General features: G+C 46.2%; 1 long non-coding RNA gene across 1 annotated transcript in view; it reads left to right on the forward strand.

Annotated features, from left to right (window-relative positions):
- LOC146860533 (uncharacterized) overlaps nt 1–12,441 on the forward strand; it is a 183,403-nt gene extending 170,962 nt beyond the window's left edge. The window contains exon 4 of the long non-coding RNA XR_014979163.1: nt 12,385–12,441. This is a non-coding gene — a long non-coding RNA (uncharacterized LOC146860533). The remainder of the gene's footprint in view (nt 1–12,384) is intronic.
- The last annotated feature ends 909 nt before the right edge of the window (nt 12,442–13,350 follow it).

Raw genomic sequence — 13,350 nt, forward strand, 5'->3', positions numbered from 1 at the left:
CAGAACTCCACCAGTGGTGCGCTCCTCTCTGAGAAGATGCCAGTAGCGGCTAGGCCTGAAAGCAGGAGGGGCACCAAATCAGAGAGCCTCAGCGACCAGGCCCCAAGCCTCCCCCACTGCAACTCCACAGTCCGAGCCCTCTCTAGCTCACGCGGATCACGGGGCATAGAAGAGAGGACTCCCCATGGCAAGTGTTACTTCCTCCACCAGGATGGTCGTCACTGAGCCCTGGATCATTGATTAACAGCTGATTGCCACCAAACAATAGGCCCAGTTCTCTGCAGTGCTAGGCCACACAACGGGCCCCTCCAGGACGCCCCCCATGACCCGAAGGGCCGCCACCGGCGTCGTGAAGATGTCCGCACACTGTCCCTCCAGTGCGTCCCCACAACAGCTGCACCCCCGACCTCGCAGGGCACTACACTGTCATTCCCGGGAGGGCCCTCCCCCACGAGGCCAGCTGCGAGCCGGTGCTCTCACCTTCTCTAGGTCCATCTGTGCTTCCCACTCCAGATGGCGCCATGCGGCAGCCCCCGCAGTCCTGGGCGCAACAGCAGGAACGAACCCCAGTCCAGCCGCCACTGCCGATCGCTCCGCAGCCGCTTCCCTTGACTCCAGCAGCTAGTCTCCCCCGGTCCCGCGACAGGCCGCCAGCCGATGTCTCAGTGAAGAGGGGGGGCAGGGGGGGGGGGTGCCACACACAGCTCTCGCACCTGGCCCCCGATCACCACCACACAGGCCTCAGCGCCAGCCCTCACGTTCTCAAGATGGCGGCCGCTCCTGGCCGTAGCTTTGCGTTAGACTCGTGGCTGCCCCCTCACCGCCTCCGTCACTGTCGGGAACTTCTGGGATGCCTCTCTGGCCACCGCCGCCTCCGGGTGAGGCCTGGGCCCGCCTCACGCTCCGGCAGGCCCTCGGCATCTCACCGCTGTCCTCAGGTCTCCCTTACGGCCTCAGCACAACCCAGAGCCGATCCCCGTCATCGAAGTCTGAAGCCGGCCGCAACAGTCGCGGGCACCGTTTCAGCGAGCTGCCCCGGCTCCGGGACGTCTCCGCCGCTGATTGATGTACCTTGCGTGCCTTTGGCGGCCCGCAGGCCGGTGCTCTGTAGATCTCTGGCGGGAGCTCGGGAGTAGTACGTCTACTCACTCCGCCATCTTGGCTCCGACCCCCCCATGGTATGTTTTTAGATGGTTAAGCATGGACGTAGTCCCACAACAATATTTTCTTTTTGTACCCCTTGACAATGTCTTGTCACATATTGTGCATGATGCAAATTTAGGAGTATGTTCTATTAATGAGTTCCGATGTTGAAAGTTATTTTATGAAACTGTTGTTTTTTTACAAATGTTTTGTTAAAATAAAGTTAAACCATTATGTTACAAAACAGCTAGACTAAAACTTTCTGTAAATATATCGATACATCTGTTTTACACTTTGTCATTTGTCATTGTGACCTCCGGTGTTGCTTTGAAGAAGATTAATTTTTGATGTAGTTATTTTGACAACTGAATACAAAGGGGAAGTTACATTAGGATCTTACTAAATAGCTACACTGAAACTTAATTTAAAATATGTTATATGTGTGTTTTACACGTTGTTAAAAGCACTCAGTAGTTGCATTGTGTCTTTTGCAATTGCACTCATAGAATCACACAGGCACTACCTATGCAAACATACAATCACCCAGGTACTACTCATGCTCTTCGTAATTACCCAGATATCATGCACTAACTCACAGACCTATACATGTAAATGTAAATGTAAATGTTGTAGACTTGTAAAGCGCACAGCTGCCCCAGCAACGGGGCGTCCCGGCGCTGTAGACCGCTGGGGAACCCGTCCTGGCTATCCCTGTGAGATGGTCCCTTTCTGGGTATCTCCAAGGTGAAACCAGGCATCCCCGGCTTCTGTGGGGGGCCGTTGTAGAGATGAGGCAAGCTTAATGCCCAGAGTTGCCGAGTGTGTTCCTGGTTAGAGTAGGTACCGAGGCGAGAATTATCGAGTCCATTTTGACCCTGGTCCACGACCCTGCCGCGTCGGGAATTGAACCCTGGTCCCTGGCCGATTCTCTGCTTACGGGTCTGCCGCCTCTAACTAGTGAGCCACACCTCTCCATTCATACACCCAGTCACCAACCTATACAGCCACTCACACACCCACTCTCAAAGTTTCCAGGCTACAGTTAGGAAATAAAATAAGAAATACCTGCAAAAGACTTTAATGCCTATCAAATCTCAGGGGGGAGGGGCTTTGCACCGCCCTTTATTTAATGCAATGGCACTTGGGGATGGGGTAACCTGGGACTTTTTAAGGCCAAGGGACGGGGGCCACGAGAACTTTATTTTGGGTAGAGGGGATGTGTCAGTCAGTCAGTCATAATACTTTATTTCGATAAATCAATATCATAAAAAGACAGAGGAAATATATATACAGTCGATCAGAAAAGAAATAATAATTAATACAGAGTAAGTTCATAATATATATACATACATTTACTATTTACATGTGAATAATACAAAAATATATACTTTCTATAAAATCTAATCCTAAAAAGCATTAAGAAGAGATCAGTTAAAATAAAACAAGCTATACACATCTCTTTCATAAATTCTACGAATTAAAAAAGAAAAAAATTATTCATGAAGTAATCATTATCAAATGGCAATATACGATTGTAAGGCTTTCGGTATTCACAGAAGGCATTTACGACCCAAATACACAGGATTATCCGACAACAACCTTTTCTTGACCCTAGTAGCCCCCACTAAAAAATTAGCAACATGAAATATTATCGTTGGAGTCTGTAATAGCTGGAGAAATAAAAGTGCTGGCTTGACCTGTATGAACCCAGCCTCCTTAAGAATCGGAATTAAATATTTCCTTCTTAAAGCCATGAAGTGATCACAGAACATTAAAAAATGCAGTGTGTTCTGAATCGAGAAATTGTCACACTTACACGGCAAAGCGTTTTCGGGAGAACACCAAGTCGGAAAGTGACCCAAAGATAAATGGATCAGGTTCAACCGAAAACGAGTTAAGAGGAAGCGATGGTAAGGCAAATTAACAATAGTTAAGTATGGTTCTGGGCCAAGATAAGTACACATGATAATACCCGATCTTACCGTTGGTTTCTTAAGTTCTACTTGTTCCCTGTCTGACCGTAACATATCTCCCATCAAGCCTTTAATCAGGACTATGTCTTTTGCAGTTATTGTGGACGGGGAAAAAAAGAGTTCTGGTCTCCCTAACTTTACAAGACGGTTTTTAATGTAGGCCAGCCACAGTATTTTACTTGCCCAGTCTTTTAAGATGGTATGATTAAGGGGAATTTCTTGATTCAGCCAGATCCTGAGCCAGGCCAAGACAGGGGCCACTTTAATCAGGTCTGAGATGTATCCCATGCCAAGTTCAGAATGGACAATATATGTGGAAGTTGACTGGGGAACGGAAAGTACTGATCTTAAAAATTTGTTTTCGGTAATCTGCATACTTTCCGTAGAACAGTAGCCCCAAATAGCACTGCCATATGTAGCAATGGCCAGGCTTTTTGCTTTGTAAATTTTTAACAAGGCAACTATTGGTCTTGCTCCCAATTTTTTAATAAAGCTCTGGAGGGCAGAAGAGGATCTGGCGAGAGCAATATTTCTGTTTTTAATCTGGGGACCCCAGGTACCTCTCTCATCAAATGTTATCCCTAAATAGGGGAAAGTGGCTACTCTGCAGAGCTCTTGTTTGCCACATGTGAATGTTTTTATTAACTTGTTATTTTTTCCCTTGCCCATTATCATAATTTGGGACTTTTTAACATTGATCTTCAAGTCCAGAGTACCCATGAAGTCTTCAAAAGCATCCAGTAGCCGTTGAAGACCCACACCAGTTCGGGAAAGCAAAACAGCATCGTCCGTGTATAGGAGAACTGGGATACCAAGTTCACCTATACGCGGAACATCAAGAGTTGCATCTTTAAGGGAAGGTTCCAGGGCGTTTATATAAACGGTAAAGAGGAGGGGAGCCAAAATGCACCCCTGCCTCACCCCTCTTTCTGACTTAAAGTTATTTGTACAACGCCCTTCCGAAGTAACTCTAACCACAGCTGTTAGATCAGAATGAAGGTCAGCCAAAAGACAAACAAGTGCCCTGTCCAAGCCTATGTTAAGCAGGATATTCCATAGCTTAGAACGATTTACAAGGTCGAAGGCGGACGAGAGGTCCATGAACCCCAGGTACATGGACCCCTCCCTTGCCCTCGTGTATTTTTCAACCAGTAAGTGCAGATTGAGACCTTGGTCAATTGTGCTCCTTTTGGGTCTAAAACCGTACTGAACATTTGACAAGACCCCTTTCTCACTTAGCCAATCATTCAGTCTTAATAAAATGACCCTACCCAGTATTTTCACTGATGAATCTATTAAGGAAATCGGTCTATAACAGGATGGGTCTTGCCTGTTTCCCTTTTTAAAGACCGGTATAATAATGGATTTTTTCCATGAGTCCGGGATTTTGTCAGTTGTAAGGACGTTAAAAACATTAAATAAAATTTTGGACCAAAACTTGGGTGCATGTTTAAAAACGTCCCCTGGAACCCCATCAGGGCCTGGAGCTTTGTTTTTCGGGGTCAAGTCTATTGCCCGTTCCACTTCTGCTGGTACAAAGGTGACAATGACCTTAGCGGTACTCAGTTCCCCCTCCTCCACTTCTGCGGGGGCAGCGATAATAACAGAGCTGTTAGGTTCTGTATATATCTCACTAAAATGTTTAATCCAGCCCTCATCAGGGATATAAGCCTCTAGAGGAGTATTTGGGTCTTCTGAGAAAAGTGGCTGAGTTATTATTTTCCAGAATAGACCACTATTTTTTAGGGTTTCTGGTTCTACAAGTTGCTCTAGAGCATTGTCTTTCAAAACCCTCTTTCTTTCTAGGATTGTTTTTTATAAACAGTCCTTGCACTAACTATCTCCGCGCGGATTTTGGGAGAGGCTTTCAGGGCTTTAAGTAGATCACAATGAGCCTTTGAGCATTTCCTATCGAACCATCTTTTACCCAGTAACAGCTTCGAGCTAGATTTGTACTGGAGGCTACGATCAATTTCTATGCAAATGTAATCAAAGGCCGCTATGACCTTGTTGCACTCGGCTCTATTTGCTAAACATATTGCAACTTAAAGTATCAGGGACTATTTTTGTCCATTTCAACCTACGATTTTGGTCTTTTACCATAAGATTTACTCCCCCTCTGTCTTTAGCTGATTTTAGGGAGATTACGTCTCTAAGCATCAGTTATATGAGAACAGGATTATGGTCACTAAAAACTGATACCTCTGTATAATATTTAGACACATTATTTAACAGAATAGAAGTCAAAAAAATATAGTCTATAATGGTACCCCTGTCTTTTCCTTTAAAGGTAGGGGATCTGTTATTCCCAACCCCACTGCCTGATTCATATAAATTCCATCTTGCTAAGAAGATTTCAAGAAGTTCACCTCGCCTGGTGTGTTCTAAGTGCGTTAAGGAGGAGAGGGGGGGAGCATCAACATCCGGGCTAATACATGGTAGGGGGCATGGGTGTATGTTAAAATCCCCTAGTAATATTAATTCAAAAGTATTTACATTGGTACTATAGGCTGACAAAAAAATGTCCAGTACTTCTAAGTTTTGACTGGTACAATCATTAGCATGAGAATTATAAAAATTAATAAAAAGGATCTTGGCCTTATCTTGCGAAACAAGTTCAACAATCAGACAGTTATCCGAGCCAGATGAAAATTGAGAAAGTTTACCTTTTATGTCCAATTTAAATAAGCTCAAAGGGCCCCCCTTAGGTCGTCCTACCAAACTGCTTTTAGCTGGGATACAAAAATGGCTGTAGCCATCCATGGAGAAACTATTCGTCAAATCCCAGGTCTCTTGTAAAGCAATGATATCAAAGGCCTTAAGTGACAATAGCCAGTCCGAGTTCCCAATTTTGTTCTTTATATCAGCAATGTTCCAGGTGGCTATTATGAGAGATGAGGCTGGTAACTGGGTAGGCTTTCTCGTGCCGTCAAAAAGTCAATCATTTTCCTCCAATGTGGACAAGGCCGTATAACGATTGTGGAGGGGAAGAATATTGTCCATCTGCCTGTTCGCTGATTGATGACCATAAGAGTCCCCACCATTATGGTACCCAGATACATTCACTGGCAGATTAAAAAGACAACTAGCCGTTCCCCTTGTGGGACCATTACCATGATGTTCTGGCTGTTGGGGTGATCGTGGTTGAGTATTGGTCAAATGACTATAAAAATAACCCAGAGGTCTAGCACAGACTAGGTTATCCTGGATGGGTAAAGAGGCAGCTCTTAGGAGGACAGTGGCAACATGTTGTGGATATTTAAATTTAACAATGATGCAGTCACCTCTTATATTTTTCCTACCATTACCGATCCAGCCTACTCTACGAGTGGATATTATGTCATTTGAAAAAGCCAGCGGAAAACCACATTTCTTGTTCAGCCAAGCAAGTGTTTTATTTTTCAGAGCATCATGGGTTTCCAGCCTAGGGTTAGAGATGCAGGAGTCAACCTCAAGAACATTGGTTAATACCACTGTGTGTGGGACACACTGTGGTGGGAGGTTGACAGCATTATTGGCTGCATTATTCCTTCTGGGTTTATTGGTCCCAATAACTTCCCCCTCTACTAAGTTCTTCTGGATGCTTTTTTGTGCTAAATAAGATTGTCGTAAGGCTGGTGCTAATGCAGGTAGGGTACCCACTGATAGTTGTGTGGGTGGGTTGGTAATCTGGGCATTTACAGCCCTAAGTGACTGAATACTGCCCCCAGGACCGCCCTCCCTGGTGTTAACAGTAGTATGGGATGCAGGATCCATTAAACTAAGGCACGTGGAGCCCGATAGACCAGGTTGAGGGGTCGACAGGGAGGGAGGCCGAGTCAAATGAGAGTCTAAGAGACCTTTCAATCTGGTAACCTCTAGTGAAACTAAATCTAGCTTCTCCAACAGTGGGCTAATCAGAGCCTCTAGTTTGGACTGTAGGATAGAAGCCAAGTGTTCTATGTGTGCTGGATGAAGAATGCTTCCCTCCACATTATTAATGGGCTCTGACTCTGGAGTTTCCCCCTTACTTAGCGAGGCTGGACCTTGTTTTTTCGGCTTTCGGGTCGCCACCCTCTTGACCGGAACCTTCCTGAATGCACGCACCGTTCTACACACCGGAGAAGGGATAGACGTATCCCTTGGACTAGTGGCCGGACTCTGGCTGAAACCAGGATCATTTGGGGTTACACGCTCTTCAGAGCTTACTAGGATAGCCAAGTCGTTATTTGCGTCTGCATTGTTGGAGTTAACACAGCCGCTATCTAGAGCGAGCATTGGCGTAGTGGACAAGGTTAACCTTGTTGGTGACGTTTCTGGGCTCGATCTGCCAAGTGAGAGTCTCCTGTCTTTATTAATCTTATTTACCACTTTGACAAGATAGTTATCCATTGTCCTGGTATCGTTTGTGGCAGCTATTTTTACAGACCTGGGCTTAGACATAGAATCGGCTGCCGGAACTTGCTATAGATAAAATAAGCAACAATGTCCTCACCATACGGTATGCACTATCAGACACACAATACACCCAGCTGAGGGTACGAACGTACACCGCTAGTCTAAATGAAGTCTTACTTGCTAGTCCGTTGCCTTAAACCTGTAGGCCAAGGTCCGTGGCCCGGCCCAGCCTCGTCCTGCCCCGGACGGCCACAGACGGTCCCGCCCTTGTCCCGGGCTTCGCCCGCGCGCGTCCCGCGATGCGGGAGGAGCGACCGTCTTTTATGCCTCCGGGTGCGTGTATGCCGTCAGTGCCCGCAAAGGACTCTGGGGGCTGTAGTCTCCCCCCGCTCTCGGCCGCGAAAGGTAATGGCGGCGGCGGGGGAGACACACAGCAAGGAGGCACCCAGGGACGGTAGTAGCAGCGCTGGCAGCAGGGCAGCAAGAAGTGGTCTCCCAACATGTAGGTGCAGTGCGCGGTATGTGGTTTCCCGCTCTCCGGAAGGGGCAACCGTCTTTTATGCCTCCGGGCGTGTGTATGCCGTCGGTGCCCGCAAAGGACTCTGGGGGCTGTAGTCTCCCCCCGCTCTCGGCCGCGAAAGGTAATGGCGGCGGCGGGGGAGACACACAGCAAGGAGGCACCCAGGGACGGTAGTAGCAGCGCTGGCAGCAGGGCAGCAAGAAGTGGTCTCCCAACAGGTAGGTGCAGTGCGCGGTATGTGGTTTCCCGCTCTCCGGAAGGGGCGACCGTCTTTTATGCCTCCGGGCGTGTGTATGCCGTCAATGCCCGCAAAGGACTCTGGGGGCTGTAGTCTCCCCCCGCTCTCGGCCGCGAAAGGTAATGGCGGCGGCGGGGGAGACACACAGCAAGGAGGCACCCAGGGACGGTAGTAGCAGCGCTGGCAGTAGGGCAGCAAGAAGTGGTCTCCCAACAGGTAGGTGCAGTGCGTAGAGGGGATGTGGTTCCTGAGACCTATAATGGCTCAGACAGGCGGGTTGCATGCGCCATGCCCACAATTAATATAGCTGGCCTCAAGGAATGGGGCCTACGGACCCAAAATGGGCTTGGGGAGGGGGCCATACTCACTCCCCTTCACCATATATTTATTAAACAGAATGGCAGCCACAATTGTTTTCTCAATGATCCCACAGAAGCCAAGCTGGATCAAAGCAAAAAACACCAATCTTTTTTAATTTTGGCCCCATCCCACTGGGGGAGGAGGGAAGGGTATCCTTTACCCTGTCCCCTTATATTATTACTATTTTTTTTTAATTCTGGAGAGGGGACTAAGTCCTTGAGTCCTGTAATGGTTCTCCCACCCATAGTGCTGGCCACACCATGGATGGCATTTTTGCTAATCACAACAATCTAACGATTGAGGCAGTTCAGCCTCGCTGCTGGGTTAACTGCTGGCTGGTTCCGTTCAATATTATTTTCCCTCATCTCACTAAAGCAAATAAGGGCACCCTCCTAAAACATATACAATGCAGGGGACTGATCAAGGTTACTGCCACCAACTGAGAGGCAGCCTTAGCTTCAGTTTCTGATGGGAATTACATCGCTCATCCTCCCGCGGCAGAGGGTTCTCGCAACTTATTATCAAGGCCTTCGACATAGTTGCTCCACTATAAACCGTGTCATTAAAAGAGCAAAACCCTCGGCTCCATGGTTCTCGTAAGAGCTCTTGGCTCTCAGGCGTCAATGCTGTAGACAAGAATGGAAATGGCGTGATGACCCTTGCCCTCTGGGAAAAAAACAAGCAGAAATATTTCTTGCGGGAATATAAACACACCATCTTTCAGGTCAAATCCCATTTCCTCACCGAAAAGATCGTGTCGGCAGACAATTCCTCCAGCATGCTATTCAAAGTCATAAGGGAGATTGTTAAGCCACCAGGGACACAGCTCTTGAACTCCTCCCAAGACTTCTGTGACAGAGTAGCAATCTACATCCAGGAGAAAGTCCTTAAGATCTTTCATGAGTTCACCCCTACTGCAGATGAGGAACCTACCATAGGGGTAGCCAAAGGGGAAAGTGATGATCCGTCTAAGGGGAAACCTACCCAGGTCTTTGGGAAGTATGCCCTGTCCTCTTTTCCACAAACCACCGCTCTGCAACCCAAGGAACTCCTACTCAGCCTAAAGTCTGGAGCTCCGTCAGACCATTGAATGCCCTCCGCACTCAACCTTGCTCCTGTCTTAACAGCCAACTTCCTGTGAAAGGTCTTCAATGACACATTCATATCTGGCATCTACCCAGCCACTTGGAAGGAAGCAATTGTCTCACCTCTTCTTAAAAACCCAACGCCGACCCCTCAGATTTGAAGAAATTTGGGCTTATCTCACTTCTTCCCGCTCCTGCCTAAATCTTTGAGAAATTCATCAATATTGAACTGATGGAACACATTGAATCCCAGGAAATCCTTGACAGCTCTCAGACCGGGATTCATGCCGGTCACAGCACTGAAATTGCCCTAATAGCAGCCATCGACTGTATCCGCACGCAGGTTGACCAAGGCGGATCTGCGGTACTGATTTTACTCGACCTTTCTCCGGCATTCGATATCATCTTCCCAGTGTGCATGGTCCAGCGACTGCTGGAAGTGGGAGTTACGAGAAGGGCCTTGCAGCCTCTCCACTCATTTATGACCGGCAGAACGCACATCATCAGTTGTGGAGGCTTCAGAGCAAAGGCCTTTGGCCTTCCCTGTTGGGTCTCCCAGGGTTCTTTGCTTAGCCCAACTCTTTTTAACCTCTATGTGACCCCTCTGGCCGAGTTGGTGAGATCGTTTGGATTCCAGGTGCTCTCCTACGCGGATGACACACAAATCATTGTTTTCATAAAATATGATTTACAATCGGTCGCACAAAAGTTTAATCAATGTATGTCCAGCATTATATGCTGGATGAAGGGCAATTCATTAAAGACCAATGCAGACAAAACTGAGGTGCTCGTTTTCAGACCACAAAACTCTATCTGGTCAAATGCAGGTGGCCTGCAGACTGCGGTCCCCTTCCTGTCCTGGTCAGAACAGCAAACAATCCGGGGGTCACTTTTGACGAGGGTCTGACCTTTGATGCCCAGGTCAGCCATACAGTCATCACCTGATTCTACATCTTAAAAACCCTGAGAAATGTGCTGCCATATATTCCATCTGAACTGCATCTATCCACTATCATCGCACTAGTCAACTCCCGGCTGGACTACAGCAACGCTCTGTACCTTAACATCAACGCAGTATCCCTGAGCAAGTTTCAAATGGTACAGAACGCAACAGCAAGGCTCATTCTTAACATCCTGAAGTATGAGTCAGCCAGGGAAGGAATTTGATTGGCTCCCCATCAGGAAGCGCATTTCCTTCAAAGTCCTGAATATGGTATATAAGGCTATGCATAGCAAAGGCTCATCAAATATAAAAAACATGTTTCAGTGGTACACTCTGGGGAGGACCTTAAGATCCTCCTCACAGAAAAAACTGTTTTCTCCTAGATTTCACAGGTCCAGATGGAGCGGTGGTTCCTTTTCTGTGACAGCCACCAAACTATGGAACTCCTTGCCTCCTTCCATTTCGAAGGCGGACTCTTTTCCGGTCTTCAGGAAACTTTAGAAAATCTGGCTATTCGCTTCTTAGCTGGAGGTTGGCTCTTCTCACTCCTTCCCCGTTCGTTCAGCACCTTGACATCTTCGGGTATAAGTGCGCTTTATAAATATTATCCTATCCTATCCAATGGCTGCCAGCAACAATTTTCTAGAGAAAAAAAAATCCCTGGGAACGCTCCATTTTTAAAAATTAGATTCAGTGGACTCTCTCAACCTAACCGTCTATATGTACAAATATTTTTAAACCTTAATGCCTCAAAAACTACTGAGCAGATTTATACAAAATCAAAAAAATAATCGGTGGACTAAGATCTAGCCTCCCGAAAATGTTCCTGTTCAGCAGGTTTTTGCTGTAGTGTTTCTTCAAGAAGTCTTTGGAAAATTCATGTTTTGGTACCCCCTTTTTTCTTGGCCCTCACTTGATGAATCACCCTGAAACTTTCCAGGAAGGAGCTGAGGTGGTTGAACTTTCTTTTTGGAAAGTTTTGTGAAGATTCGTCCAATGGTGCCAACCCTTTATTTGCTAAGCGAAAATCGCCTTGTATTTGGAAAAGTTGACCCACCTACAACTACCCAGTGTCAAGTGCCACTGGGTAATATATATAGATACACCAACTCTCAGTCTCCACCCATATAACGCCTTCCTGGCATAAGGTAACACAAGGCAGCAACTTACTCCAGATTTACCAAGTCGCAAAGGCCACGAATTGTGGCTTAGCATGGCTTTGTAAATAATCACTTAAGAATTCGTGTTGCTTTGGCGTCACCTTGTGTGGCACAAGAGCAACACAAACCCTAGACAAATGTGGGTCCTGGTATCATGAGTAGGGGTGCATAGTGGCAGCCTGATAGGTACCATAGGAGTGGATTTGACGTCAAGGGAATGATACTGCCAGGATTCTGTTCCCGTGTGAACCAGGTGCTCACGTGGGCTGATTTAAGGGTTGTCAAAATGACTATAGTAGTATATCAAGGGTATTAGCATTCTCTGTGACTTTATGTAGCTCCTATAGTCCCAATCTCCCTGAGAGTGCCCACAAATGAGGACCAACTTGGCCCATCAATAGTTAAAGTGGGCAGTGAAGCAAAGATCATTAGTGGAAATGAATGAATAGTTGAAAATTTAATTTTAGGGTATGAATTAAGAATAGGCTATCTGATTTAAAAAGTGCAATGATGTACTGCTAAAATGTTTTTTTTGTAGAGAGTGCCACTAATCATTGTTCTTTTTATCTTCACTCCTTTCATAAGGATCCAAGGGGAAGAGGCCATCTGGCTAGGGACAAGCGGTTGCCACCACCACCAGTGTCACGGCAAGTAAAACTACCTCCACCAGCGCAGCGGCCACGGCAGATGGTTATGCTGTCCCCAGGAAGTCATGTTTATGATTATTTCTTACTAGCTCTGCCCACTAGTAATGTTTTATGGCCATCCGTTTTAACTTTTTTCAACTCTCCTACCTAATGTTTGTTCCCCCTGCATGTCCCTGTGTTTTCTATATTTCCTGTTTCCAAAATTGAGTTTCTTCTGTCTGTAGCTTTCTTCTGCTCCTTTTTTTAATAAGCTTTCCCTCATCACTCTTTATTATGTCTGTACTATTAAGAAAACAGATTTTTGGTAACTTAAAGAGGTTCACAAGCCCAAGTATTCACAAAGCATGGTGGTTGAGAAGGCTTGCTTGATCAAACATTCAAAGTATAAAGAGATAGGGTGGTCATGGACCCGCAATGTTGTCTTATACTAGTAGTTTCTAGGACAGTGGAGCAAGGCAGGAATTAGATACCGTTACCAATCAATACCATATGTCCTTTGCATTACCTTTTCAGTTAAAAGCACGTCACGAAGTCTGCAATGCATACCAGCCAAGACAAGGGTTGTTTACCAGTGCCCACTCAGTCACCTTTTTCTTCACTTCATCATTCTTTCTGTGTCAGGCTATCTAAAAATGTAAATTCCATCTTGGCATGTGCCACATTTTCCTGCCTTAGTTACTTATTTTTTACTTCCATTATCGATTCACGGTTCCAATGTTTTTCCTTCCAAAAACCAATGTTGCTAAGTTAAAGCGTAGTATATGATCAGTGACACACAATCATAACATAGCTAATCCTCTACCTAGTCCAATCCCTTTAACTTAACTTCCCATAGACTAACTTTCCCCGCTGCAAGTGAAGATATATTTTTTTAAATAATTTGTGGTTGGGACCAGGGTGTATT

Source organism: Triturus cristatus, chromosome 3_1 (assembly GCF_964204655.1).
Source record: "Triturus cristatus chromosome 3_1, aTriCri1.1, whole genome shotgun sequence".
In the NCBI taxonomy this organism is placed as follows: Eukaryota; Metazoa; Chordata; class Amphibia; order Caudata; family Salamandridae; genus Triturus; species Triturus cristatus.